This window comes from Pelophylax lessonae, assembly GCF_965119305.1.
Source record: "Pelophylax lessonae genome assembly, chromosome: 7".
Lineage (NCBI taxonomy): Eukaryota > Metazoa > Chordata > Amphibia > Anura > Ranidae > Pelophylax > Pelophylax lessonae.
Window position 1 is genome coordinate 243,090,227 of NC_138774.1, and position 27,561 is coordinate 243,117,787.

A 27,561-nucleotide genomic window follows, 5' to 3' on the forward strand; every position below is an offset into this window, starting at 1 on the left:
AGAGGACAGGATAACCAGCTCAATCTCTGTATTAGCGGATGATACAAAATTAAGCAGGGAAATAACTTCTACACAGGATGTGGAAACCTTACAAGAAGACCTGAACACAATAATGGGGTGGGCATCTACATGGCAAATGAGGTTTAATGTTGGTAAATGTAATGTAATGCATTTGGGTGCCAAAATATGAATGCAAGTTACTCTCTAGGGGGGGAACCTTTGGGGAATCCAAGATGGAAAAGGACCTGGGGGTCCTAGTAGACGACAAGTGCAGCAATAGTATGTAATGCCAAGCTGCTGCAAGCAAAGCCAACAGAATACTGGCATGTATAAGAAAAGGATTCACTCCAGAGATAAAACGATAATTCTCCCACTTTCTAAGACTTTGGTCCAGCTGCATCTCGAATTTGCCGTCCTGTACTGGGCACCAAGCCTCAAGAAGGATGTGCAGAAACTGGAGAGAGTCCAGAGAAGGGCAACAAAGCTAATAAAGGGCCTGGAGGACTTCAGCTATGAGGAAAGACTACATGCACTGAACTTATCTCTCTGGAGAGGAGATCGTTGAGAGGGGATATGATATCAATGTACGAATACTGTACTGGCGTCCCTAGCATAGGGAACAAACTTTTCAGCAAAATGTAATTTAAAAAAGACATACGGCCATTCACTAAAATTAGAAGAGAAGCGGTTTAACCTTAAACTGCGTAAAGGGCTCTTTACCATCAGAGAGGTAAGGATGTGGAATTCTCTTCCACAAGCAGTGGTATCAGCAGGGAGCTTCGATAGTTTCAAAAAACTATTAGCTGGACACCTTAATGACAACAACATACAGGGGATGTACTGACAGCAAAAACACACACTTATCGTAGGTTGAACTGGATGGATTGGTGTCTTTCAACTACTATCACTAACTATGTAACTATGTAATGCCTTTGGGTTTTTCTGACCCCTCTTTGGTGTGGTGGGGTAACAATGTTGATTGAACAGGTCAGAAAACAGAAAAATCTCCTCAAGATAAACTGGGGGCAAGGGTCATCTGTATTGATTTTCCTCTCCACCCACTCCCTATATTGTAAAGAACCAGCTGCATGGCTGTGTGTTTAGGCCAGTGTTGACTGGCTTTTGTTCACTTTAAAATTTCTTCTCTCACCATACAGGTCTATAGGAAGGCAAAAGCAGCTGAAGTTGGTCACATGCAGGTCAACTGCACTTACAAAGAATTCTGAACAATTTCAGAAATGTCATAAACTTTTTTTAAAGGTATATTTGTTTGGCCATTGAAGTCTGCCGACTCATTCCCTTAAGCTGCTAATAAACTGCTTCAAACACGATAAACATACTGTATACTGGTAGCAGCAGAAAAAATAGCAAATGATAAAAAGAAAACTGGAAAAAATATTACATGCAGGTTAGCAAGGTGGGTATAAAATATTCCTTTTGTATACTACCTCCATTACATTTAAATTTGATGACCACCCCCAAACACAAAAATGATACATGCTTACTTGATTAGGGTATCATTACTGAGACCTTCCATGTAGCTTGCACGCTATTTTGTACAGCTTTGTAAGTGCGTGATTTGTTCCTGCAGGGGATCATTTTATGAAAAGGTAAATGAGGTTTACTAATGCCCCAGTCCATACTTTGTCAGTTCCATTTAAAACTCCCCACCATTCCACCGGGCGAGCCAGCTCTTTCCCAGCCTCTGCTCATTACTCTGTAACCGAGGCTTGGAGCAGGGTCCCATTAATGAGGGCGGCAGGAATCATTAAACTATATCACTGCCAGCGGGGCTGTAATATTGCCGACTTGTGAGTGCAACAAACCCTGAACGTAAGAGGCTTCATCATCCTTAACACTATTATGATTATGGGATCTCCAAGTGTCCCCCTATCCCACAACAGGTGTCTTATAAACATATATGGACTTTCAACCGGCTGTGGACTTTTACTAGCTTATAAAGCTAATTTACCATTTAATCATTTGCATTATGTGTTATTTAAGATAGATATTATATCTCATGCATTGCATGAATAAATTATCTTGTCTCCTGTCTCTGCTTGGTATTGCTAACATTAATTTAGATTTAATTCCTAAAATTATTTTGTTTGTCCCTTGCCATAGATTTACTGCTTTCAGTTCTAAACCAAATGCCTTTAGTTATATTCGTTATCTGTTAGCAATCTTTCCCTACTGTTGCTTGCTGAATTATACATATTATACATTAAAGAGGATTTCTAAGGTCCTTAACTAAAATAACCTTGGCATTTGCTTGGCTTATCTAGCTTGTTCCAATATAAATATGCATTTACAGAGTGTGCAATTGCTGATGCAATCCACTATTTGCATAAGGACAGCAGTAGGTACCTGAATATTAATTTGCACATATACACTTTTATCAGGTGACACATACAAACCCTACCAAGCTTTTTCACTAAGGCAAAAAAAAAAAAAAAATGTGGGCAAAAACCTTTGAATTAAATTCAGAACGTATGTTTTGGTGAGTTTACTTAAGAAACCTGAAAGATAATTGGTTGGTAGGGCTGTTGTCCTTTGTGCATCGTTAATATTGTTTTTGTGTTCCTTTCATTTCATTCTGATTGTATGCTGGTCAGATGCCCAACACCCTTTTTCTTTATTGCAAACAACAAACAAACACAGGGGCGCACGGGCCTAGTGCATTATCCTTTGATTGGTTTATTTAAAAGAAAAAAGATTAAAAATACTCACAAACGAGTTCTTGGTTAAAAGCATATCACATAAGGAGCGCAGTCCTCAGTTGTGTGATCCGAGGGTAAGTTGTCCCTTGAATTCGTAATGGCTAACGCGTTTCGAGGCTTAGCCTCTTCCTCGGAGCCTCGAAACGCGTTAGCCATTACGAATTCAAGGGACAACTTACCCTCGGATCACACAACTGAGGACTGCGCTCCTTATGTGATATGCTTTTAACCAAGAACTCGTTTGTGAGTATTTTTAATCTTTTTTCTTTTAAATAAACCAATCAAAGGATAATGCACTAGGCCCGTGCGCCCCTGTGTTTGTTTGTTGTTTGCAGTATTTCTAGACTTCCCTGGTCGTATAAAGGGCAGCAAGGTCGCAGCATTTATCCTGGGTTGTCGAGTCCACAGCTCTAGAAACAGTGGAAAAACCCTAATAAGGAGGACTAGTAACTACACCTCTCTGAGCGCAGGGAACTGGTGCCTTGCACCAAAAAACCCTTTTTCTTTATTACATGTATATATTTGCAAAAAGTTATTCCATAATTAAAAAAAAAATGCTTTCAGTATCATGTATAGGATTTTTTTTAAATAATTTAAAATGCAATAGACACAATAATCAATCAGCATTTATCTTTCATTGTTGAATGGCAGGTCATTTGGAGGAAACATGTCTGTTGCTGGTAGTTAATGGGAGGAAAAAAAAGCCTTGATTTGGTGGTCAGTGGGAGGAAGAAAATGCTTAGTGCCAGTGGTCAATGGGAGAAAAATGGACCCAGTGGAAAGAGGGGGCATTGATGCTCAGTGGGGGGAGATGGGGGCATTGCTGCTCTGTGGGAGGAAAGGCAGAAACCAGTACATGGTAAAGGAGGGCACTAGTGCTCTGTGGAGGGAGAAGGTACAATGATATTCTGTCAGGAAAGACAGGGGTACTGGTATGTGCTGATGTTTAGGTGGAACACATTGGTGTTCAGTGGATTACTTAAATGTACATGCTTTGTTGGAACCAGTGTTATAACAAGGTCTTCTGGAACCCAAGACAAGAAGGTCTGACTGAACCAAAGTGAATCCCTAACACTTTACCCCTAATTTTAACCTCAAGGGTAAACAAAGCTCTAACACTAATTAATCCCTATTCTGCTTCGTGCTCCACCGTGCAGTTCCAATGCACTACAAAAAGTGCCGATATCTTATTAAATTTATTTTCCTTCGCAGTTTCTGCAAAAATTGCAGTTTAAGGCTTTGTTTTCATCAAATCACATCAATACATCTTTACCCAGTCTTTCCACATAGACTGGGTCTAAGGAGGTATATCCATGCATAAAGCAGCATTTGAAAGAGAATTTATATATATATATATATATATACATATATATATATATATATATATATATATATAGGAGAAATGGGGTGAACTAGGGGGGACTTTTCTGGTATCGTACTCAAGAATGTGTAACTACATAAATATAAAAAAAATTAACAAATTTTTATTAGATTATCTTATAAAAACCAAAATATTGACAATTTACAAAATTGACATTACATGACAAACATACAGAAAAAACAGTACATATGTAACCGATATAATACTGGTGACTTTTCAAGAGGTAATTTGACAAGTAAGGTCCTCCTTATTGGGGTGTGGGGCTAGAGATGCCTCCACCATAATTCTTGCCCAACATGTTTCGCTAAAAGATGCTTCCTCAGGGGCGAAAGAATTCAATAGAGATATCGTTACCGTCTATAAAGACATCAATACAGGTAATTAACACTTCATATATATATATATATATATATATATATATATATATATATATATATATATATATATATATATAACATCTTGAGAGCATAGACATTTAAGGCATGTTTGTGTATATATATAATATGATTTATTTCTTTAGATAGAGTCTATGCAGACAGCGAGGTTAACTTCTGATTTGGCACCATCCCCAGGCAGCTTAACTCTTCAATAGGAAGTTGGATCCAATGCAATTTTACTATAGATAATTACAGCACAGAGGGTTTTTTTTCCCCAGCCTTTTGAAGTGTAAGAAGACAATGGCTTTCCTAACATCTGCCTCTATGAAGTACCAACACTGGCTGAGGGAATATGGAAGAAGTGGCAAAGGTCTAGCTAGGACTAAACTAATTAGCCTAAGCAGGAGGGGAGGACAGAGGATGATGCCAAAATCACATTATTAAACAAGTTGTAGTGGACCAAAACCACCACTAGGTGTCAACATGCTACAGAAAAAAATGATAACCACATGCAGTTTAACACAAGGCAGAAAAAATACATAAAAGTGGGACAGAACAATATCTGTCTATCTATCTATCTATCTATCTATCTATCTATCTATCTATCTATCTATCTATCTATCTATCTATCTATCTATCTATCTATCTATCTATCTATCTATCTATCTATCTATTATTATACAGGATTTATGTTGTGTCAACAGTTTGCGCAGCGCTTTACAACATGAGGGAAGACAATACAGTTACAATACAATTCAATACAGGAGGAATCAGAGGGCCGTGCTCGGTAGAGCTTACAATCTATTGGATCTATCTATCTCTCTAACTATCTATTTTTTTTCTAGGCAAGCATGTGAATGGAAAATTTACTTTAACATTTGAAAATACAATAACCGCATACCTTTAATAACGCAAAGTTTGAATCCAACTTAAATGTTTGTACCTATAATTTAAAAATACATGGTTCAAAGTGGGGAAGTCACATCTATTTCACAGTAATAAAAATTATATTTAGTACTCTAGGAGGAATTAATATGTCATTAATAGATGGTTAAAAATATAAATCATTTACGATCAAATTATTGCATATATTTTGGCACTTGAATAGTTAATATGAGCCAGGAATGCAAGCTTGGAAAAAGTGAAGTGCTGACCCCCATTCAGATTATTTACTAGCCCTGAAAGCGACAATAATTCAAAGTAGATAGCTAATTGTGTTAATTAATGTGTTGATTTAGGACTGAGATCCCTGAAGCATGACGCTTACATTCAACCAGCACAAGATATTGTGAAGATTTCTGAGCTTGGCTGTACAGATGCATAGCGGTATGCAGGAGATCTGACTCTGCAATGTTGTATACAACACAATACAGTATCTCACAAAAGTGAGTACACCCCTCACATTTTTGTAAATATTTTATTATATCTTTTTATGTGACAACACTGAAGAAATGACACTTTGCTACAATGTAAAGTAGTGCGTGTAAAGATTGTATAACAGTGTAAATTTGCTGTCCCCTCAAAATAACTCAACATACAGTCATTAAAGCAGGAGTGCAGCCTAATACCTTAAACTCTCCCCTGCAATTACTAATCGAAGCTGAGTTCGGCCTTATGTGTCAACATTTAAAAAATCCCAGTTTTGCTACCTTTAATTTGCAGTTTTCAGTGCTGTCACATGGCTTCAGTTCCTCCTCCTTTTGATAACGATCTGATTGGCGGAGCGAAACGCGTCAAGCCGTCCGAATACGTAGTACGTCATTTCCGGCTGCAACCACTTCCGGCTTCCGGCTTCCGGTTACATGGGTGGACCGCACGGCCATTTGTTTGGCGACCCGTGGGTTTGCTTAAGGCGGATTGATTCTCCACATATTGTAAGTGTATGTTTATGTTGCGTGTACAATAAACTTATTGAACATATTACACGATGATGGCCCTTTTCTTTGCATGAAATTGGGGAGCTATTCCTTGATAAAGTGTGGGACAGTGGATCAGCACCCTCATTCCGCTGGCGAACCATAGAGGTGCCTGCCTCATAGGACCACTTATAAGGCAAATTTATACTCAGCTTCTGGTGAGTGGGGAACCGAGAGGGGAGCACCAACTCACTAGGACTGAGCACCGGTACTTTATCTATTTATAGATATTTTTCAAGCACGAAGAACTTGTATGAGCACAGAGACTTGCACTTTGAGTTTGGGAAGAAGATTTTATGAATGTTATGAACTATATTTCTTACACATGAAATGCTTCACATATGGAATTGATTTTGTATATATTTATTACTGATATTTATTTACTGGTGATATTCAGCCTGGTTGCACAATATTAGCATGCACATTGTTCACAGTTATTTATAAGCACAGATTTGCACGAGCACTTTATTTATTAGCACAAGTATATATTTGATGTTAAAGGTTTCGGTCATAAGCAGCGCAGGTACATAGTATTTTGATTGCTTGAAAGGTACCACCTTTTATACCAGCAGCAGCTTATTTATGGTTATTTATTAATTTTTTTAGTATTTATATTGGTTAATTTATATTTACCGAACCAAGTGTTCCTAAGCGCAAGCCCCTCATATTTCAGTTCCTCCTCCTGCTGTGTCCAAGAGCAGCAAGTGGGTGTGGTTACTGAAAGCTAGTGACATCACTTCCAGGGAGGAACACTGTTCCTGTGTAGCCAGTGGGTATATACAGAATGTGAGGAGCTGATCATTGGTTCCTGCCCAGTGTTCTCTCATCAGTAAGGACACAATGTACATCCCAGAGGCGTAACTAGAACCTTCAGGGCTCCGGTACAAGAAACCATGGAGGGCCCCCTTGACCCCTGGGGCGACCCTGCCCAATGCATCACCCTGTACACCTGGATAGAAGGGGCGGAGGGGCAGCATATAGAGGAACTGATCCCCTGCATTTTCATCCTGCAGCGGAGGGGGGGGGGGGTTGGTTCCTCTATATGCCGTCCTAGGTGTACAGGGGCGAGGCATGGGCCCCCTGGAGCATGGGGTTGGAATGAGTCGCAGCAGTAGTGGTAGTGATGGGGGGATGGAATGGAATGAGTGGCAGCGGTTATAGGCGGGATGGAATAAGTGGCAGCGGTAAATCGATGGCATGAGTGGCAGCAGTGGCAGAAGTAGTGGTCGGGTCGATGGAATGGGATCAGTAGCAGTGGTGGTGGTAGTGGTGGGGGGATGGGATGGGATGAGTGGCAGTGGTGGGGGATAGGATGGGATCAGTGGCAGAGGTGATGGTGGGATGGAATCAGTGGCAGGGATGGTGTTGGGATAGGATCGGTGGCAGGGGTGGTGGTGGGATAAAATCAGTGGTAGTGGTGGTGGGATGGGATGAGTGGTGGTGGTAGGGAATGGGATGAGTGGCAGCGGTGGACGGGGGATAGGAACAGTGGCAGCAGTTGTGGGAGGGGCTGAGTGGCAGTAGTGGGATGGGATCAGTGGTGGTGGGATCGGGTCAGTGGCAGTGTTGTGGGATGGGCTGAGTGGCAGTAGTGGGATGCAATAGGAAAAGTGGCAGCAGTTGTGGGATGGGCTGAGTGGCAGTAGTGGGATGGGATCAGTGGTGGTGGGATGGGGTCAGTGGCAGTGCTGGTGGGAAAGGATGAGTGATGGCGGTAGTGGTGGGGGATGGGATGAGTGGCAGCGGTGATGGGGGAGGATGGGATGAGTGGCAGTGGCGATGGGGGAGGATGGGATCAGTGGCTGTGGTGGTGGGGGGGAATGAGATCAGTGGCAGCAGTGGTGGGGGGGAATGATATCAGTGGCAGCGGTGGTGGGGGGAATGAAATCAGTGGCAGCGGTGGTGGTGGGGAATATGATCAGTGGCAGCGTGGTGGTGGGGATAAGATCGGTGGCAGCTGTGGTGGTGGGATTGGATCAGTGGCAGTGGTGGGGTGGAGAGGGAGGTGGGATCAACGACAGAGGTGATGGTGAGGGGGGTGGGATTAGTGACAGTGGTGGTGGAGAGGGGGTGGGATCAGTGACAGCGGTGATGGTGAGGGGGTGGGATTAGTGACAGTGGTGGTGGTGAGGGGGTGGGATTAGTGACAGCGGTGATGTCATCCTCCCCCCCACCACCTCTGCCTCTTACTGATCCCCCCCACCACAGATCTCATTCTTATCTGTTGTAGAGGTGATGGGGGAATAGGGATGAGATCTGTGGTGGTGGTAGTGTGGGGGAGGGGGATCAGTAAGAGGCAGAGGTGGTGGAGGTCAGTGTAGCTGGAAGTGCTCTTTGGTCTCAGCTCACAGTCTACAATGATCATAGTACAGGCAACCACACTAAGTCTACGTTTCCACTAGTGCGGCTAATCAATGGCACCCGTTCCCATCTATGCAACTTTGAAAATCAGCGACCTTGAAAAGGTACCTGCACTACTTTGATGCAACTTTTTATTGCAACTTTGATCCAGAGAGTGTAAAGTTGGATCAAAGTCGCACTCTAAATCGCACTCTAAATCACAATAGTGGGAACATAGACTAAAGCCCTGTTTCCACTAGTGTGACTTGTCATGCAACTTTGGGCACACAAAATCAATGACAAGTCACAGCCCATTGATTTCAATGGCACCCGTTCCTATCTATGCGATTTTGAAAATCAGCGACTTTGAAAAGGTACCTGCACTACTTTGATGCAACTTTTGATGCAACTTTGATCCAGAGAGTGTAAACTTGGACCAAAGTCGCATCAAAGTTGCACTCTAAATCACAATAGTGGAAACGTAGACTAAAGCTCAGTTTTCACTAGTATGACTTGTCATGCAACTTTGGACACACAAAGTTGCATGACAAGTCACAGCCCATTGATTTCAATGACACCCTTTCCCATCTATGCAACTTTGAAAATCAGCGACCTAGAAAAGGTACCTGCACTAACTTGCAACTTGCCACTTTTGATGCAACTTTGATCCAGAGAGTGAAAAGTTGAATCAAAGCTGCACTCCAAAGTCCAGCTTTACACTCTCTGGATGAAAGTTGCATCAAAGTAGTGGAGGCAGCTTTTCAAAGTCGCTGATATTCAAAATCGCACAGATGGGAACGGGTAACAATGGGCTGGGACTTGTCACGCGACTTTGTGTGTCCAAAGTCGCATGATAAGTCGTACTAGTGGAAACGGAGACTAAAACACATTTCTCACAAGTAATGAGCAATAGAAATTGATCTGTATCCTAAACTTTCAAAAATGTTCCTTTGTACCTTATTTCTTTCATATATTGCGCCGGTCACAAGACCTCCCTTTCTCCCTCTCTCTCTCAGGAGAAGCTGCTAGACTAAATGAGGTTATAAAGACAGAAGGAGATCATGTTCTGTGAAGGAAAGGAGGGATAGGAGGTGTAACGGATCAACCGGCACCCCAACTGGGTACCTCCATTGATGGATGCTCCTAGTGCTTCCCAAGGGCTCCAAGCACTCCACCAGACACCATAACCACCTCAGCTCCCACAAACCGCCACAGCTTGGTTGTGGTCTCGCCGTCTCCTACCCACCCTAGACCTACGACAAGGCTCCAGGTTTCAGTGGGTGAACCTCTGTTTCCCCATATGGTGCAGCAAGAACAGGAACAAGCTCTTACAAGAGCTTAGTGATTATCTAATGGAGTATGAAGAGCATAGCAATCCCTTGTAGCTGGTCCCCCCAATGAGAGACAGGACTCTAGATTGAGGGTGAAATAGCACTCTTTATTGAACAAGAAACAGACTTTTATACAGTTTTCCCCCAAAAGGTTACCGCCCAGGTAGACCTTGTGAAGAACAGGACATGACATTCACAATCCAATAGAAACAGAGTTTTACACTCAGTCATTCCCATACAGTGTACACAATCCCTCACCTCTGGCTGATTACATTATCATATGCAGATGAAATTGTATGCAGAAACAGAATTAACCTAAACTAATTATCTCGCCTTCTGGACAGAACAATGTGAGGTCATTAACATTTAACAATGGGACCGGCACAATCCACATTCACATATACATCCTATAATAAGTTTATCTCAAGGCAGACAGACACACTAGAACAATGGAATACACATTATCTCAATACACAAACGATAGGGGAAGCCTGTCTGACATTGAGGGACATGGAATATACACACATTATTTAGGAGTCAGACGTCATGGCAATGGTCTATAACAGTCTAAGTCTCCCAGTGTAAAGTGGGAATAAATCTTCATATTTCTATATGAAGATATTGCTGACATATATTACTGTCCCATCTGAAGCAATTCAAACTATTAATTATCTGTCTTTCACTCCCAGTGAACACTGTCACAGGAGGGATAGGAGGGATGGGAGGGATGGGGTTGGCGCTGGGCAGGTTTTGGCATGCCTGTCTAAGAAAGACCAATCTTTCAGGAAGTAAAAGACAGCTTAGCAAATTCAGGGAAAGGGAGATAGCCTTGTCAGTGAAGAACAGGAAGAAGTTGATTGTCTAGTATAGATAAGACTTTCTAAGCTACACAAGCAGCTAGCCAGAAAATGAATAATATCAAAGATAAAGATATTTAACATACTATTAATTACAACAGCTATCCGTACTTCTCTCTCAGCGGGGAGCGATCACAGGTGTCAGGCGGCCATCGGAGCCGCCTGACCTGACGCTGCCAGCGTGCGACAGACGTAGGTCTACATCGGTTTGTGCAGGAGAGCCACACTGCTGCAGTAAAAAGGTCGGCAACCGGTTAACCGTAAATCAAACTGGTAAGCTGGACTTTTTGTGCATCTTGCTAGACAATGCTAGAAGGGGTGTTAGATACTAAGCTAACATTTACATAACTTCCTTAAAGTGTTACTAAACTCACAGTACTAAAATCAGTCTGTCTATGCAGTAAAGCAAGCGTGTTATACTCACTGTGAAACCTAAGGGGTTAATCCTCCACATTGTGTAAAAATTCTGTTTGATCCTGTCTTCTCTGATCCTCCCCTTCTTCCACAGCCCTTAATCCATCTCCTGACAATTTTTTATTATTATTTTTGGGAGGGTGCACGTGATCAGCACAGAGAAAATCAGCACTGTCCAGACAGAGGGTCTGCGGTCCTGCAGCCTCATAGGACAGTCAGAATAGAATGAAAACTCCTCCTACAAGCTTTAACCAGACACTGATAAAAGTCATAAGACTGCTCTAACTGCTGAAGAGAAAAGCTTATTTAGCAGTTTATATTTACTAATATAATTGCATTTCAATGTTCTGTGGGAGACCATATATAGTGAATGCAGGGTCCTGGGTTTAGTAACACTTTAAGCCTATGCAAACACATCAATGTGTCACCAAGCTAAAGGAAATATGTTGTTGCCCTATCAAAGGTAGTGCATATACAATGTTCTACAGCAAGACCATCAAGCATTTACAAAATCTTCCAGGGGGTACTTGGAAAAATAGAGCACCCAGACTTACTGATAAGTACAGCCTACATCACCTGCAAAAAAAATATGTGAGCTGCCATTGGAAACTTGTTTTTATGAGTGTAAAATCATATGATTGACATCTTTATGCTTTGGTATTTAGTGAGTCAATTTGTCCCACATGTCAACACTTTGCACCTGCTTGGCTAAATGCAGTGGCGCACATAGATGTGGATGTTGTAAATGTAATTTAAATAAATCTTTTTTAAAAGTTACAGGAAGGGATTGTTGCATTAAAATAACATAGTATACTTAAGTTACATTTGTCATCAGAAAACATATTTTGGGGATGCCATCGCTAGAAAAAGCATGCAGCAAAAGAAAGTCACAAAAAAGTTAATTTCATTATCTGTATGCTTGGCCAGTAAGCAAGAACATGTGAAATCCAAAGCTGGGTGATCAGCATGTTTTGAAGGAGAGATCATTAATGGCATTTTGCATTTTATTTGAAATTCAAGGTCCCAGCGTCTGGAGGAAGAGTGGAGAGGCACAGAATCCAAGTTGCATGAGGTCCAGTGTGAAGTTTCCACAGTCAGTGATGATTTGGGGAGCCGTGTCATCTGCTGGTGTCACGGGGTAACGTGGCAGAGCCTGACGTAAGAGGAGTGGCTTACCGGGTAACTGGCGTGGCACAGGTTCACCAGAGGCGCGGAGTCTAAGTGTAAGCCGGTCTTCACCAGGGCCCCAGAAGGTGGGGATGGATTTGGCTGCTTGCTAACACCAGGTCGCGGCCCCCCGGATTCCCTGGGAGAGCCAGGAACAGATCCAGGACCAATAGCCGGTAGCAGGTAAACAGATCAGGACGAGACAGGAGGATAGTCAGGACAAGCCAAGATCAGGGCGGGCAGCAGGTAATCAGAATCCAAAGACAAGCCGGGTCAGGTAAACAGGAACAGCAGATATAACAGGCACAGGATACAGGAGAGCTGAAGACAACACAGCAAAGTGCAGTGCTGCTGGGCTGTTTAAATAAGGCAGCCTGTTTGCCAATTACAGCAATTAGTCTGCTCTAGGTTAACCCTTTAGGAGACTCATGACAGCACATCAGTGTGCTCAGAAAGCATTCCTAACAGCGCCTGCGCAGGGTATTGAGTCTCTGACATTGCCCCCCCCTTAAGGGCAACCTCCGGGTGCCCAAAAGGTTCCTTTTGTGGGGATGGTTGCGGAAGAAATTCCGGATTAAGTCCTGGGCATGGAAATTCTGTACCGGTTCCCAGGAATTTTCTTCGGGGCCGTAGCCCCTCCACTTAACCAGGTATTGTAGCTGGTTCCTCCGCCTTCTGCAGTCTAGGATGGCCTCCACCTCAAATTCTTCGTCCCCGTTGATTGTGACAGGAGCAGGTGGTTCTGAACTTCTACCAGGAAAGGAGTCAGGTACTGCAGGTTTCAAGAGTGAAACATGGAAGACTGGATGGATCTTGAGGGAATCGGGAAGCGTCAATTCGTAAGATACCTCATTTAATTTTCTCCTCACAGGGAATGGGCCAATAAACTTGGGTGCCAGTTTTTTGGAAGGGCATGCCAATCGGAGATTGGTGGTGGCTAACCATACCAGGTTGCCGGGCTGGAGAACCAACTCACCTCTCCTTCTTTTGTCAAAGAACTCTTTATTGGAGGTCTGAGCCTTGGTCATGGCATCCTGTAAGATTTTGTTGTTCTCCTTAAAGGAACTCCAAGATATCCCGGACTGCTGGCACTGTAGATTCAGGAATAAAGCAGGGCAAGAAAGATGGGTGAAACCCGTAGTTGGCATAGAATGGGGACTGACCTGTAGCCGAGTGTTTAACGTTATTGTATGCGAACTCTGCTGATGGAAGTAGCGAGACCCAGTTATCTTGAACAAAGGTGGTGAAGCATCGGATATATTGCTCGAGGGTCTGGTTGGTCCTCTCAGTCTGCCCGTTAGTCTGGGGATGGTATGCGGAGGACATTGACAGCTTGATTTTCAGTGAATCACATAACGCTCTCCAGAAGCGAGAAGTAAATTGGACACCTCTATCCGACACAATGTTCATTGGGACCCCGTGAAGTCTTACAATTTCTCTGATGAAGACCTGTGCCGTCTCAAGCGCGGAGGGTGTACCTCTTAGTGGTATGAAGTGAGCCATTTTCGACAGACGGTCTACTACCACGAAGATTGCAGAATAACCGTCTGATGGAGGAAGTTCCACAATGAAATCCATGGCAATCATCTTCCATGGTCTGTCAGGGACTGGTAGTGGTCTGAGCAGGCCCCATGCCTTATTTCGGGTTGCCTTGCTTCGTGTGCAAACAGTACAGGAGGAAACATATTGTTTACAACACTTCTCCAAGTCGGGCCACCAGAACGTGCGCTGCACAAGATCCAGGGTCTTATGGATCCCGAAGTGACCAGCCATCGGGTGGTCATGACACAGTCCTAGGATGGACACATGAGCACTTTCTGGAACGAAAATTTGATCCCCTCTCCATAGCAGTCCATTTCTGGGTACCAGTATAGTTCCAGCAGGATGGGGAGCATTTACTGTGGCTTGTCTCAGAGCGGTAAGAAGGTCAGACTGTAATAGCAGAAAGTTACCTTGGGTTAAGATGGTGTCAGGTACAATGGTTTCTTTAGAACTGTCGTACATTCAAGAGAGAGCATCGGGTTTCGTATTCTTGGAACCCGGTCGGTACGTTATATGGAACGTAAATCTGGAAAAAAAAAGTGCCCACCTTGCTTGGCGAGGTCTCAGGCGTTTGGCCGTCCTCAAATACTCCAGGTTCTTATGATCCGTGTAGATGAGTATGGGATGTGCCGCCCCTTCCAATAGATACCTCCACTCCTCCAGGGCGGTCTTGATGGCAAGGAGCTCCCGATCCCCTACATCATAGTTCCTCTCCGCAGGAGAAAGCTTACGGGAGAAGAAAGCTACCGGATGAATCAGGTCCTTGAGACCTTGACGCTGGGAGATGACTGCTCCTACTGCGATTTCCGAGGCGTCAACTTCAAGGATGTAAGGCAGGGCGGGATCCGGGTGGCTGAGGATAGGAGCAGAAGTAAACAGCTCCTTCAGGGCTGTAAATGCGACTTGCGCCTCGGGAGACCAGTGGAAGCGGGTACCTTGTTTGGTGAGCAGGGTAATAGGGGCAATGATGGAAGAGAACCCCTTGATAAATTTCCTGTAGAAATTTGCGAATCCTATGAAACGCTGAATCCCCTTTTTATCCACCGGTGCGGGCCAATCCAGGATGGCGGAGACCTTCTGAGGGTCCATTTTGACCCCTTCAGAGGAGATTATTAACCCGAGGAATTGGATACTCTGCTGTTCAAATTCGCATTTCTCGGGTTTTGCGTAGAGCCTGTGTAGCCGGAGTCGGTGGAGTACCTTTTTAACGTGTTCTCGGTGCTGGGCCAGGGAGGAAAAGAAGACCAAGATATCGTCCAGGTAGACAATAACAAAGATGTCCAGATAGTCTCTGAAGATGTCGTTGACGAAGTGCTGGAAGGTGGCCGGGGCATTGCAGAGCCCGAAAGGCATCACCAAATATTCATAATGCCCGAATCGGGTGCGGAATGCTGTCTTCCATTCATCCCCCTCCCTAATACGGACCAAATTGTAGGCTCCCCGTAGGTCCAGTTTGGTGAATACAGAGGCGGTTCTTAGTCTCTGGAAAAGTTCAGGAATCAAGGGTAGGGGGTACCGGTTTTTGACCGTAATTTTATTTAACTCACGGTAGTCCACACATGGCCGAAGTGAATGGTCTTTTTTCTCCACAAAAAAGATCCCAGCTCCTGCCGGAGAAGTAGAGGGTCGGATGAATCCCTTCTCTAGATTCTCCGTCACATAGTCTTTAAGGGTACCCAATTCTCGTTCCGATAAAGGAAAGATACGTCCGAAAGGGATCTCGGCCCCCGGAAGCAATTCAATTGGACAATCATAGGGGCGGTGGGGGGGTAAGGTCTCAGCCCCCTGTTTACTGAAGACATCCAAGTATTCGTGATAAGATACTGGGACAGAGGAACGTATCTCCTTATCAGCGTCCATACAGAGTAGGGTGCTAGGAGCACTATGGCGTACTGGCAGGCAATGATTCTGGCAGTAAGGGGACTGGAACTTGACGTCTCCAGAAGTCCAATTAATCTGCGGGTTGTGCGCCTGCAACCAGGGTAACCCCAGAATAACGGGAAACAAGGGAGAAGAGATGGCATCCAGGCATAACAACTCCTTGTGCCCTTCGAGAGTGGCCACAGGCAATGGAGGGGTTTCTTGGGTAACTGGCCCAGACTTGATGTGGGACCCATCTGCTAGGAAGATGGAGAGTCCCTGCGACTTGGGTCGAAGTGGGATGCGTTGATGGGCAGCAAAGGTAAGATCAATGAAGCAGCTGCATGCCCCGGAATCAATAATAGCGGTGACCGGGATCGGGCCTTCTGGGAGCTGAAATGAGATAGAGAGAGCCAGGTGAGTGGTATTGTTGACAGAGACTGGATAACTTGAGGGGGATATAGAAAGACGCTTACGCATCTTTGCTGGGCATGAGCGTACAAAGTGTCCGGCCTCTCCGCAGTACAGGCACAGGTTGTTCTGACATCGTCGTGAGCGTTCTTCTGTTGATAAGGAAGGACGCATAAGCCCAAGTTGCATCGGCTCCGACGTATCCGATTCAGAAATAAGCGGAGCAGTGTTGCTGGAACGGGCACCAGAGGAGAAGGTGTGGACGGGATTAGGAACCTGTGGCAACATCCAGACTGGGCGGGTCTGCTGCGTGGACCTCTCTGCTCTACGTTCACGGAGCCGGCGGTCTATCTGTATGGCCAGGGTGATTAATGCCTCCAAGGTCTCGGGTATACTCACTCGGGCCAGTTCATCTTTCAAGTTTTCTGAAAGACCCAGGCGGAACTGATGTCGCAAGGCTGCGTCGTTCCAGTGAGTGTCCGTACTCCAATGCCTGAAGTCAGTGACGTAATCCTCTACGGCTCTACGGCCCTGTTGAAGTGAAGTAAGCGAGGTTTCTGCGGTAGCAGTGCGCTGCGGGTCTTCGTATAACTGCGCCATTGCGTTAAAGAAAGTCGTCATGGAGTCCAGCTGGTCATTGCGCTCTTCAAGCAGGCGGTGAGCCCAGGACTGAGGTTCACCTTGAAGCAGGGATATGATGAACCCCACTTTGGTTGCTTCCAAGGAGAAGGTTCGGGGTTGCAGGGAGAAGTACAGCTCGCAGGCATTGCGGAAGGCTCTAAACTTGCTCCGATCCCCAGAAAACCTTTCCGGCGTAGGGACCCTTGGCTCAGGAGGCAGCATCACCACGGTCGGACCGGAGGGAGCCATGGAAGCAGCAGAAACTGTAGGGTCCGTGGAGGGGGTCAGGGACTGAACACGCCCCTCCAGCTGGGTATAGCCCTCTTGCAGGGACTTAACGGCTTGGGTAAGGGCCGCAAGGTGCTGGCAGATGTCATCCATAGGAGAGGCTCCTCTAGCAGGCTCAGTCTTGGCTGTGTTGTACTGTCACGGGGTAACGTGGCAGAGCCTGACGTAAGAGGAGTGGCTTACCGGGTAACTGGCGTGGCACAGGTTCACCAGAGGCGCGGAGTCTAAGTGTAAGCCGGTCTTCACCAGGGCCCCAGAAGGTGGGGATGGATTTGGCTGCTTGCTAACACCAGGTCGCGGCCCCCCGGATTCCCTGGGAGAGCCAGGAACAGATCCAGGACCAATAGCCGGTAGCAGGTAAACAGATCAGGACGAGACAGGAGGATAGTCAGGACAAGCCAAGATCAGGGCGGGCAGCAGGTAATCAGAATCCAAAGACAAGCCGGGTCAGGTAAACAGGAACAGCAGATATAACAGGCACAGGATACAGGAGAGCTGAAGACAACACAGCAAAGTGCAGTGCTGCTGGGCTGTTTAAATAAGGCAGCCTGTTTGCCAATTACAGCAATTAGTCTGCTCTAGGTTAACCCTTTAGGAGACTCATGACAGCACATCAGTGTGCTCAGGAAGCATTCCTAACAGCGCCTGCGCAGGGTATTGAGTCTCTGACAGCTGGTGTTGGTCCACTGTGTATTATCAAGTCCAAAGTCATCGCAGTCCTCTACCAGGTAATTCTAGAGCAGTTCATACTTCCCTTTGCTGACCAGCTTTATGGAGATGCTGATTTTATTTTCTAGCAGAACTTGGCACCTCCCACACTGCCAAAAGTACCAATACCTGGTTTAATGATCATGGTATGATTGGCCAGCAAACTTGCCTGATCTAAACCCCATAGAGAATCTTGGCAATGAGTAAGCGACATCTCTAAGTCGTGAAACGCGTCTGCCTTTGTGTCCTGCATCCACAGTGTGTTGTTCCAGTTTGCCTATTGTTTGATGTAGAATAAATTTACTCCAATTTTTGATTTACATGGGAGTGCGGTCATCTCTTTTTGCTTCACAAGAGGAAGATGGGAGACACCAAACCCAACAATGCAGATGAGCTGAAAGCCGCTACCATTGAAACCTGGGCTTCCATTACACCTCAGCAGTGCCACAGGTTGATCGCATCTATGCGTGCCACATTGATGCGGTAATTCATGAAAAAAGGAGCCCCGACCAAGTATTGAGTGCATACTATACTGTGCATGGACAAACTTTTTAAAGTAATCTAACATTTCTGTATTAAGAATCTTTTTTTTTTTTTATTGGTCTTATGTAATATTCTAATTTTCTGAGATGCTGAATTTGGGGTTTTCACCAGCTGTAAGCCATAATCATCAAAATTAAAAGAAAGAAATGCTTGAAATATAACACCCTGTGTGTAACACATCTATATAAAATAGATGAGTTTCACTTTTTGAGAGATGCACCTGTATATAATGCAATATCTATTTTGTAGATTAACAAAATCTATTAACCGGGAGATTTTACCCCCTTCCTGACCAGGGCCTATTTTGTGATTCGGCACTGAGTGACTTTAACGGACAATTACGCGGTCATGCGACGCTGTACCTAAACGAAATTGACGTCCTTTTTTTTTTTCCCACAAACAGAGCTTTCTTTTGGTGGTATTTGATCACCTGTGCGATTTTTTGATCATGCGCTATAAACAAAAAAAGAGCGTCAATTTTGCAAAAATAACAATATTTTTCACATTTTTTTATATGAAATTCCCCAAAAAAAATGTAAAAATCAAAATTTGTTTTATGCTACATATGTTTGGTTAAAAAAAATCGCAAAAAGCGTATTTTGATTGGTTTGAGCAAAAGTTATCGCGTTTACTAACAAAGGGAAAGATTTTTGTAATTTTTGTTGTTTTTTTTAACGCGTAATGGCGGCGATCTGCGATTTTTTTGCGGTACTGCGACATTGAGGCGGACAGATCGGACCCTTGACTGACATTTTTGACACTTTTGGGGTTACCAGTGACATGTCTACAGTAATCAGTGCTATACATATGCACTGTTACTGTAAAATTACACTGGCAGGGAAGGGGTTAACTTTTTTTGAGAGGGAGGGGTGGTGTGCGTCCCTAGGGGCGTGATTCTAACTGTGATTGGCTGTGGCTTGAGGTGTAGAAACAGTGATCAACGGTTCTACATAGTAGAACCCTATGATCACTGTTTCTACAAAGGGGAGAATGACAGGCGGCTTGTTTACATCAGCCACCTGCCTTTCTCCCTCTGCACCGACGATCGCCTAGTGACACACGCAGGGGGGTCCGTGACCGCGCGGGAGCGTGCCTCCGGGGGCGCGTGCTCGCTCCCTAGACCCTTACAGGCTAGCTCTGCCTGCGAGGGGCTGACCGCCGCAGTAAATAGTCGTGCGGCGGTCGGCAAGCGGTTAAATGCATAAAGCTTGTTCATGTTGCAAAGTAAATGATAAGTAAACAAGTTAAAGCTGTGTTTATTTTATTAGCCCAATGATGTGGAAGAATAATTAAAACAAACAAGTTTTTTGCTAGCACATGTATGATTGATTGAAATAAACACAGCTCCACCGTGTCTACTAAACTCACTGAACATTCACTTTACAAAACCAACAGCCTCTATTTCCTTATTAATCCAACCCAGTATGTCTGTCCAAAGTTTTTAGGCATTTCTTCATGTTGTGAATGTTAAATATAGAGTGATGGAGGTATAGAGAGAGTCAATTTGGGCAGCAGATGTGGAGAATGTTGGAGGCCATTTTTGGCTTAAGGGGAGGGTTAGTTGGTGGCCCCCCAAACACAAGTCTAAACAAAGCCTTAGTGCAGGGTTTCTAAATAGGGTTCCTGCAGAGTTTTCGAGAGGTTCCTTGAGTAGTGAACAATTTATGCCTTTCAGACAAGTTCCCACTGATAACATTGATCTTTTTAGGGCTTACATCTTCCCAATGTCCACATACAATGCAATCCGGAAAATATTTACAACGCTTCACTTTTTCCACATTTTCTTATGTTACAGCCCTATTCCAAAATGGATTAAATTCATTATTTTCCTCAAAATAACAATACCCCATAATGACAACATGAAAGAAATTTGTTTGAAATCTTTGCAAATTTATCAAAATAAAAAGCGGAAAAAATAAAAAAATCACATGAACATAAGTATTCACAGCCTTTGCTCAATACTTTGTTGAATAACCCTCGGCACCAATTACAGCCTTAAGTCTTTTTTTTCCCCCAGTGGTGATTAAATACCACCAAAAGAAAGCTCTACTTATGTGAAAAAAAATTGATAAAAATTTTGTTTGGGTACAGTGTTGCATGATCGTGCAATTGTCATTCAAAGTGTGACAGCGCCGAAAGCTGAAAAATGGCCAGGGCAGGAAGGATGTAAAAGTGCCCAGTAGGCAAGTGGTTGAGGTTCCAATGGGAAGGCATAATCAGATGGGTACAATCAGCACCATGTCTGATAATGACGTAAAGTATATACAAACTTTTGTAGCCTAGCTTGGAAGCATTAGAGTGTTGCAAAGAGAACGTCCCCTGACAGGAGTAACTGGGAGGCTACTGCAGGTATGTGCAGGAACCTTTAGGTATCTATATAGCTTAAACCTTAAGTAATCACCCCCACCCCATCACCAGTTCCTCCCAGTGAAAAAGTCTCTTTAAAGCTCCATATTCATTCTGATACTCAGGTGCCTTGAGGATGTAAACACAGAAACCACTGGTGTAAAATATCTACGTTACAGGGCTACCACAGAAGTACAAATATACATATACAGTATCTCACAAAAGTTAGTACACCCTTCACATTTTTGTAAATATTTTATTACAGTATTTATCGGCGTATAACACGCACCTCAAATTTAGGAGGGAAATTTTAGAAAGAAAGCTTAAATTTGAAATAAACAGCATTGAACTCAGAACTTTTTTTTTTTTAAATCAAATGCAGTCTTACCAGTGCCCGTGAATGCAGCCTCATCAGCGCAGGGTTCATTCAGCCTCATCAGCACAGTGTTCATCAATGCAGCCTCGCCAGCGCAGTGTACATCAATGCAGCCCTCGCCAGCGCAGTGTTCCCCAGTGCAGCCTTGCCAGCGCAGTGTACATCAATGCAGCCTCGCCAGCGCAGTGTCCCCCAGTGCAGCCTCACCAGCGCAGTGTCCCCCAGTGCAGCCTCGCCAGCGCAGTGTCCCCCAGTGCAGCCTCACCAGCGCAGTGTCCCCCAGTGCAGCCTCGACAGCGCAGTGTCCCCCAGTGCAGCCTCGCCAGTGCAGTGTCCCCCAGTGCAGCCTTGCCAGTGCAGTGTCCCCCAATGCAGCCTCGCCAGCGCAGTGTCCCCCAGTGCAGCCTCGCTAGCGCAGTGTCCCCCAATGCAGCCTCACCAGCGCAGTGTCCCCCAATGCAGCCTCACCAGCGCAGTGTCCCCCAGTGCAGCCTCGCCAGCGCAGTGTCCCCCAGTGCAGCCTCACCAGCGCAGTGTCCCCCAGTGCAGCCTCGCCAGCGCAGTGTCCATCAAAGCAGGGCAAAGTAACAGCAGCCTCGCCAGCGCCATTGCAGAGAGCGGTGACATACCGGTATTTTAAAAAGGCCGTGCTGAGAGGCAGGGGGGGGGGGCGGACCGAGGAGAAGCGAGGACGAGCGTCCGCTGTCATCAGTAGTCCCGGTGCCTATAAAAGACGCCACACGTCCCGCGTCCCGGCATTGGGTCGCTGTGCTGTCTATCATAGGAGGCGGGACTTCCTATGACAGCAACCGCTCTTCCTTCCTTCTACTCGGCCCGGCCCGCCCCCCTCCTCTTCCTCTCAGGGCTGCCTGGACTGTTTTTTTTAATAGATCGGCGTATAACGCACTGGTGTTTTGCCCTCCATTTTTAGGAGGAAAAAGTGTGTGTTATACACCGATAAATACGGTATATCTTTTCATGTGACAACACTAAAGAAATAACACTTTGCTACAATGTAAAGTAGTGAGTGTACATCTTGTAAAACAGTGTAAATTTGCTGTCCCCTCAAAATAACTCAACACACAGCCATTGATGTCTAAACCGCTCGCAACAAAAGTGAGTACACCCCTAAGTGAAAATGTTCAATTTGGGCCCAATTAGCCATTTTCTCTCCCATGTGTCATGTGACTCATTAGTGTTACAATGTCTCAGGTGTGAATGGGGAGCAGGTGTGTTAAATTTAGTGTTATCGCTCTCACTCTCTCATACTGGTCACTGGAGGTTCAACATGGCACCTCATGGCAAAGAACTCTCTGAGGATCTGAACAAAAGAATTGTTGCTCTACATAAAGATGGCCTAGGCATTAAGAAGATTGCCAAGACCCTGAAACTGAGCTGCAGCACAGTGGCCAAGACCATACAGCGGTTTAACAGGACAGGTTCCACTCAAAACAGGCTCGTCATGGTCGACCAAAGAGGTTGAGTGCATGTGCTCAGCATCATATCCAAAGGTTGTCTTTGGGAAAAAGACGAGTGAGTGCTGCCAGCATTGCTGCAGAGGTTGAAGGGGTGGGGGGTCAGCCTGTCAGTGCTAAGACCATACGCCGCACATTGCATCAAATTGGTCTGCATGGCTGTCGTCCCAGAAGGAAGCCTCTTCTAAAGATGATGCACAAGAAATCCCTCAAAAAGTTTGCTGAAGACAAGCAGACTAAGGACATAGATTATTGGAGCCATGTTCTGTAGTCTGATGAGACCAAAATAAAGGTATTTGGTTCAGATGGTGTCAAGCGTGAGTGGCGGCAGCAAGGTTAGTAGGAGTACAAAGACAAGTGTGGCTTGCCTAGAGTCAAGCATGGTGGTGGGAGTGTCATTGTTTGGGGCTGCATGAGTGCTGCCAGAACTGGGGAGCCTCAGTTTATTGAGGGAACTATGAATGCCAACATGTACTGTGACATTCTGAAGCAGAGCACGATCCCCTCCCTTCAGGGACTGGGACGCAGGGCAGTATTCCAACATGATAACTACCCCAAACACACCTCCAAGATGACCACTGCCTTGCTAAAGAAGCTGAGGGTAAAGGTGATAGACTGGCCAAGCATGTCTCCAGACCTAAACCCTATTGAGCATCTGTGGGACATCCTCAAAAGGAAGGTAGAGCACAAAGTCTCTAACATCCACCAGCTTTGTGATTTTATCATGGAGGAGTGGAAGAGGATTTCAGAGGCAACCTGTGAAGCTCTGGTGAACCCCAGTCCCAAGAGGGTTAAGGCAGTGCTGGAAAAAAAATGGTGGTCACACACGATATTGACAATTTGGGCCCAATTTGGACATTTTCACGTAGGGGTGTACTCACTTTTGTTGTCAGCTGTTTAGACAATAATGGCTGTGTGTTGAGTTATTATTAGGGCAAATTTACACTGTTATACAAGCTGTACACTCACTACTTTACATTGTAGCAAAGTGTAATTTCTTCAGTGTTGTCACATGAAAAGATGTAATAAAATATTTACAAAAATGTGAGGAGTGTACTCACTTTAGTGAAATACTGTGTATATATATATATATATATATATATATACTATATTGTCAAACATATTGGGATGTCTGCCTTTAAGCGCATAAACTTTATTGGCATTCCAGTCTTAGTCCATGGGGTTCAATATTGAGTTGGCCCACCCCTTGCAGCTATAAAAGCTTCAATTCTTCTGGGAAGGCTGTCCACAAGGTTTAGGAGTGTGTCTATGGGAATGTTTGACCATTCTTTCAAAAGTGCATTTGTGAGGTCAGGCACTGATGTTGGACAAGAAGGCCTGGCTCACAATCTCTGCTCTAGTTCATCCCAAAGGTGTTCTACCGGGTTGAGGTCAGGACTTTGTGCACTGGTACGCAGTCATGTTGGAACAGGAAGGGGCCATCCCCAAACTGTTCACACAAAGCTGGGAGCATGAAATTGTCCAAAATGTCTTGGAATGCTGTTGCCTTAAGAGTTTCCTTTACTGGAACTAAGGTGTCAAACCCAACCCCTTGAAAAACAACCCCACACCATAATCCCCACCCCATCAAATGATTTGGACCAGTGCAAAAAAGCAAGGTCCATGAAGACATGGATGAGTGAGTTTGGGGTGGATAAATTTGACTGGCCTGCACAGAGTCCTGACCCCAACCCAAAAGAACACCTTTGGTATGAATTAGAGCAGGGACTGCGAGGCAGGCCTTGTAGTCCACATCAGTGCCTGGCCTCACAAATGCACTTCTTGAAGAATGGTCAAACATTCCCATAGAAACACTCCTAAACCTTGTGGACAGCCTTCCCAAAAGAGTTAAGCTGTTATAGTTGCAAAGGGTGGGCCAACCCAATACTGAACCCTACAGACTAGGACTGAGATGCCATTACAGTTCATGTGTGCATAAAGGCAGGTGTCCCAATACTTTTGACAATATAGTATATATATATATATATATATATATATATATATATATATATATATATATATATATATATATATATATATATATATAAATATACATATACTCCTCAAAAAAATGAAAGGTAGTTCCTAAAGGTTGAAGATCGCGCTGGACTGACCTGCTCAGTTGATGATCTGTGAATGGGTGACGGTGGGGGTGGGTTGGGAGAGTTCGCTCCCGATGAATCTGGCCCAACTGGATAGAAAGATGGTGGTGAGCTCTTTTGAGAGGCTTGGGCTGCTACCTCTGGGTACAGCCTCAAGGTTGTTTCTGCAAGAACTTGTGATGGTAGATTAACCGCTTGCCGACCGCCGCAAGTAGATTTACTGCGGCGGTCAGCCCCTGCCAGGCAGAGTGACGTTAATTAACGTCACTAGCCTGGGAGGGTCTGGGGAGCGAGCGCGCTCCCGCTCCCGCGCGGTCACGGACCCCCCCGCGCGTGTGACTGGCGGACCCGATGTCCGCCGGTCACTCGGTGATCGGCGGGGGAGAGGGAGAAAGTCAGGCGGCTTGTGTAAACAAGCCACCTGTCATTCTCCTCGGTGTAAAGACACTGATCACACGGATCTACAATGTAGATCCGTTGATCAGTGTCCTTACAGCTCAAGTCACAGCCAATCACAGTAGAAAGCACGTCCCTAGGGACACACACAGCCCCTCCCTCCCAAATAAAGTTAACCCCTTCACTACCAGTGTATTTTTACAGTAACAATGCATATATATAGCACTGATTACTGTAGAAATGTCACTGGTAACCCCAAAAGTGTCAAAAATGTCAGTCAAGGGTCCGATCTGTCCGCCACAATGTCGCAGTACCGCAAAAAAAAAATCGCAGATCGCCACCATTACTCGTTAAAAAAAAAACAACAAAAATGACAAAAATCTTTCCCTTTGTTAGTAAACGCGATAACTTTTGCGCAAACCAATAAAAATACGCTTTTTGCGATTTTTTTTACCAAACATAGGTAGGATAAAACAAATTGGACGAAAATGTTAAAAAATTTTGATTTTTACATTTTTTTTGGGGGAATTTCATATAAAAAAATGTGAAAAATATTGTTATTTTTGCAAAATTTACGCTCTTTTTTTGTTTATAGCGCAAAAAGTAAAAATCGCACAGGTGATCAAATACCACCAAAAGAAAGCTCTGTTTGTGGGAAAAAAAGGACGTCAAATTTGTTTAGGTACAGCGTCGCACGACCGCGCAATTGTCCGTTAAAGTCACGCAGTGCCGAATCGCAAAATACCCCCTGGTCTTTTAGCAGGAAAATCCTCCGGGGCTTAAGTGGTTAAAAGAGCCCCCAATATCCAGTTTGAAGCAAAATTAAGGTTAATATGTTGTCGTTTTATTGTCGTTTTATTGAAGGTTGATAGATAAACATGATAGAGCCAATGTGTTTCGGAGGAACAAAGACTCCCCCTTCTTCAGGGCTGCTGCTGTATGTTAATGGTGAGTGAGGATGTAACCCAACTGGTGTATATATGACCCCAAAAATGAGAAAGTTACTGTGTTACTCCAGGGGTGGCAGCATAGAGCTCTATGCTGCCACCGCCCGAGATATAGAACAGCAAGGATGAATGATCACATAGGGCTAGTGGTGGTGCTTTCTCAAAGTAACAACAGTCCCTTGAATGCAAATATAAATTAAGGAATTGGTCCTGGAGTGGAGTGGAGTAGATCAAAAAGCTGTGAAATAATAAATCATAAAAATACTAGGTTATCTACTTAATCGGTACAGGCATTGCGATACTAGATCCTCCTGATTGCATAAAGGAAAGACTCCTTGATGGTTTCATACACTGTCTGAGAAGATAGAACAGTCCCCAGAGTAGGCTCTTAACTGATGAGACCTTCCAACCATAGTAGCTGTATTTATGAACTGGAGCCAACCTGTTGAGGTGATACAGCCAATCTGTAAACACTGTCTGGACCTTTTCCCAGAACTTCGAGAACTCCAGATGTGGAGAAAGTCTCCAGGTGGATTTAACCTGTAATTATTAATTGGTGGAATTACCCGCATGTGGACTTCTACAAGGACCATCAAGACTGCATATGTATAACTTGTCCTGTGCCCTCGGGTCTCCTGGTGGATTTAACCTGTAATTAATGGTACATGAATGTCCACACACCAATTTTTACAGGGACCACTAAGACCTTCTATTCATGACTTGGATGTCACCCATATTGATAGGAGCTCATAAAGCAGATGACCGCAAAATTAATAAAAATCCGCTAACTCTTATGGAACTTCAACTTGAAGCAACTTCTTTCCTGGTGTAACAGCAAAAGCCGATCCATCATGGAGAGATAAAGGGAGCACGACCACAGAATCAAATGGGGGAAAAGACTGACTTGACCTTGAACTGAAGAGGAGTATAGTTCTGCTTTAATTAAAAAAAAGTTATGCCCACTTTTGCATTACGTTCGGTTCAGCCTTTGTATAATGTGCTAATTGCCAATTTTTTTTTTTTTTTTTTAACAATCAAAAATTTTGTTCAGAATTCACTAATAGTTTTATTGCATGCAACATCTGAATTTACTGCATGCATGTTATCAATGCTTTTATATTAATACAATTCATAAAGATTATATTACAGGTTATAGCTCCCTACGGTACCACTAGTTTTTGGGTGGTATTAACTTTAAGTTTCTATAAAGTATGTGTTGAGGAGAGCAGAAAATGTGGCAATTTGAACTGTAAGTAAAAACACTTTATAAGATTAAACACTAAGCCATGAATTGTAAAGGGTTTCAAGAGTTAAATAGTTATACTGTGGGGCTTCTTTACTAAAGGATATGGGTGTACGCTGGCATATCGATTCTAAGCGGACAATCCAATCTTGTCCTCACAGTATTAACTATCTCTTTAAAAAATAATAATTTAAAATTCT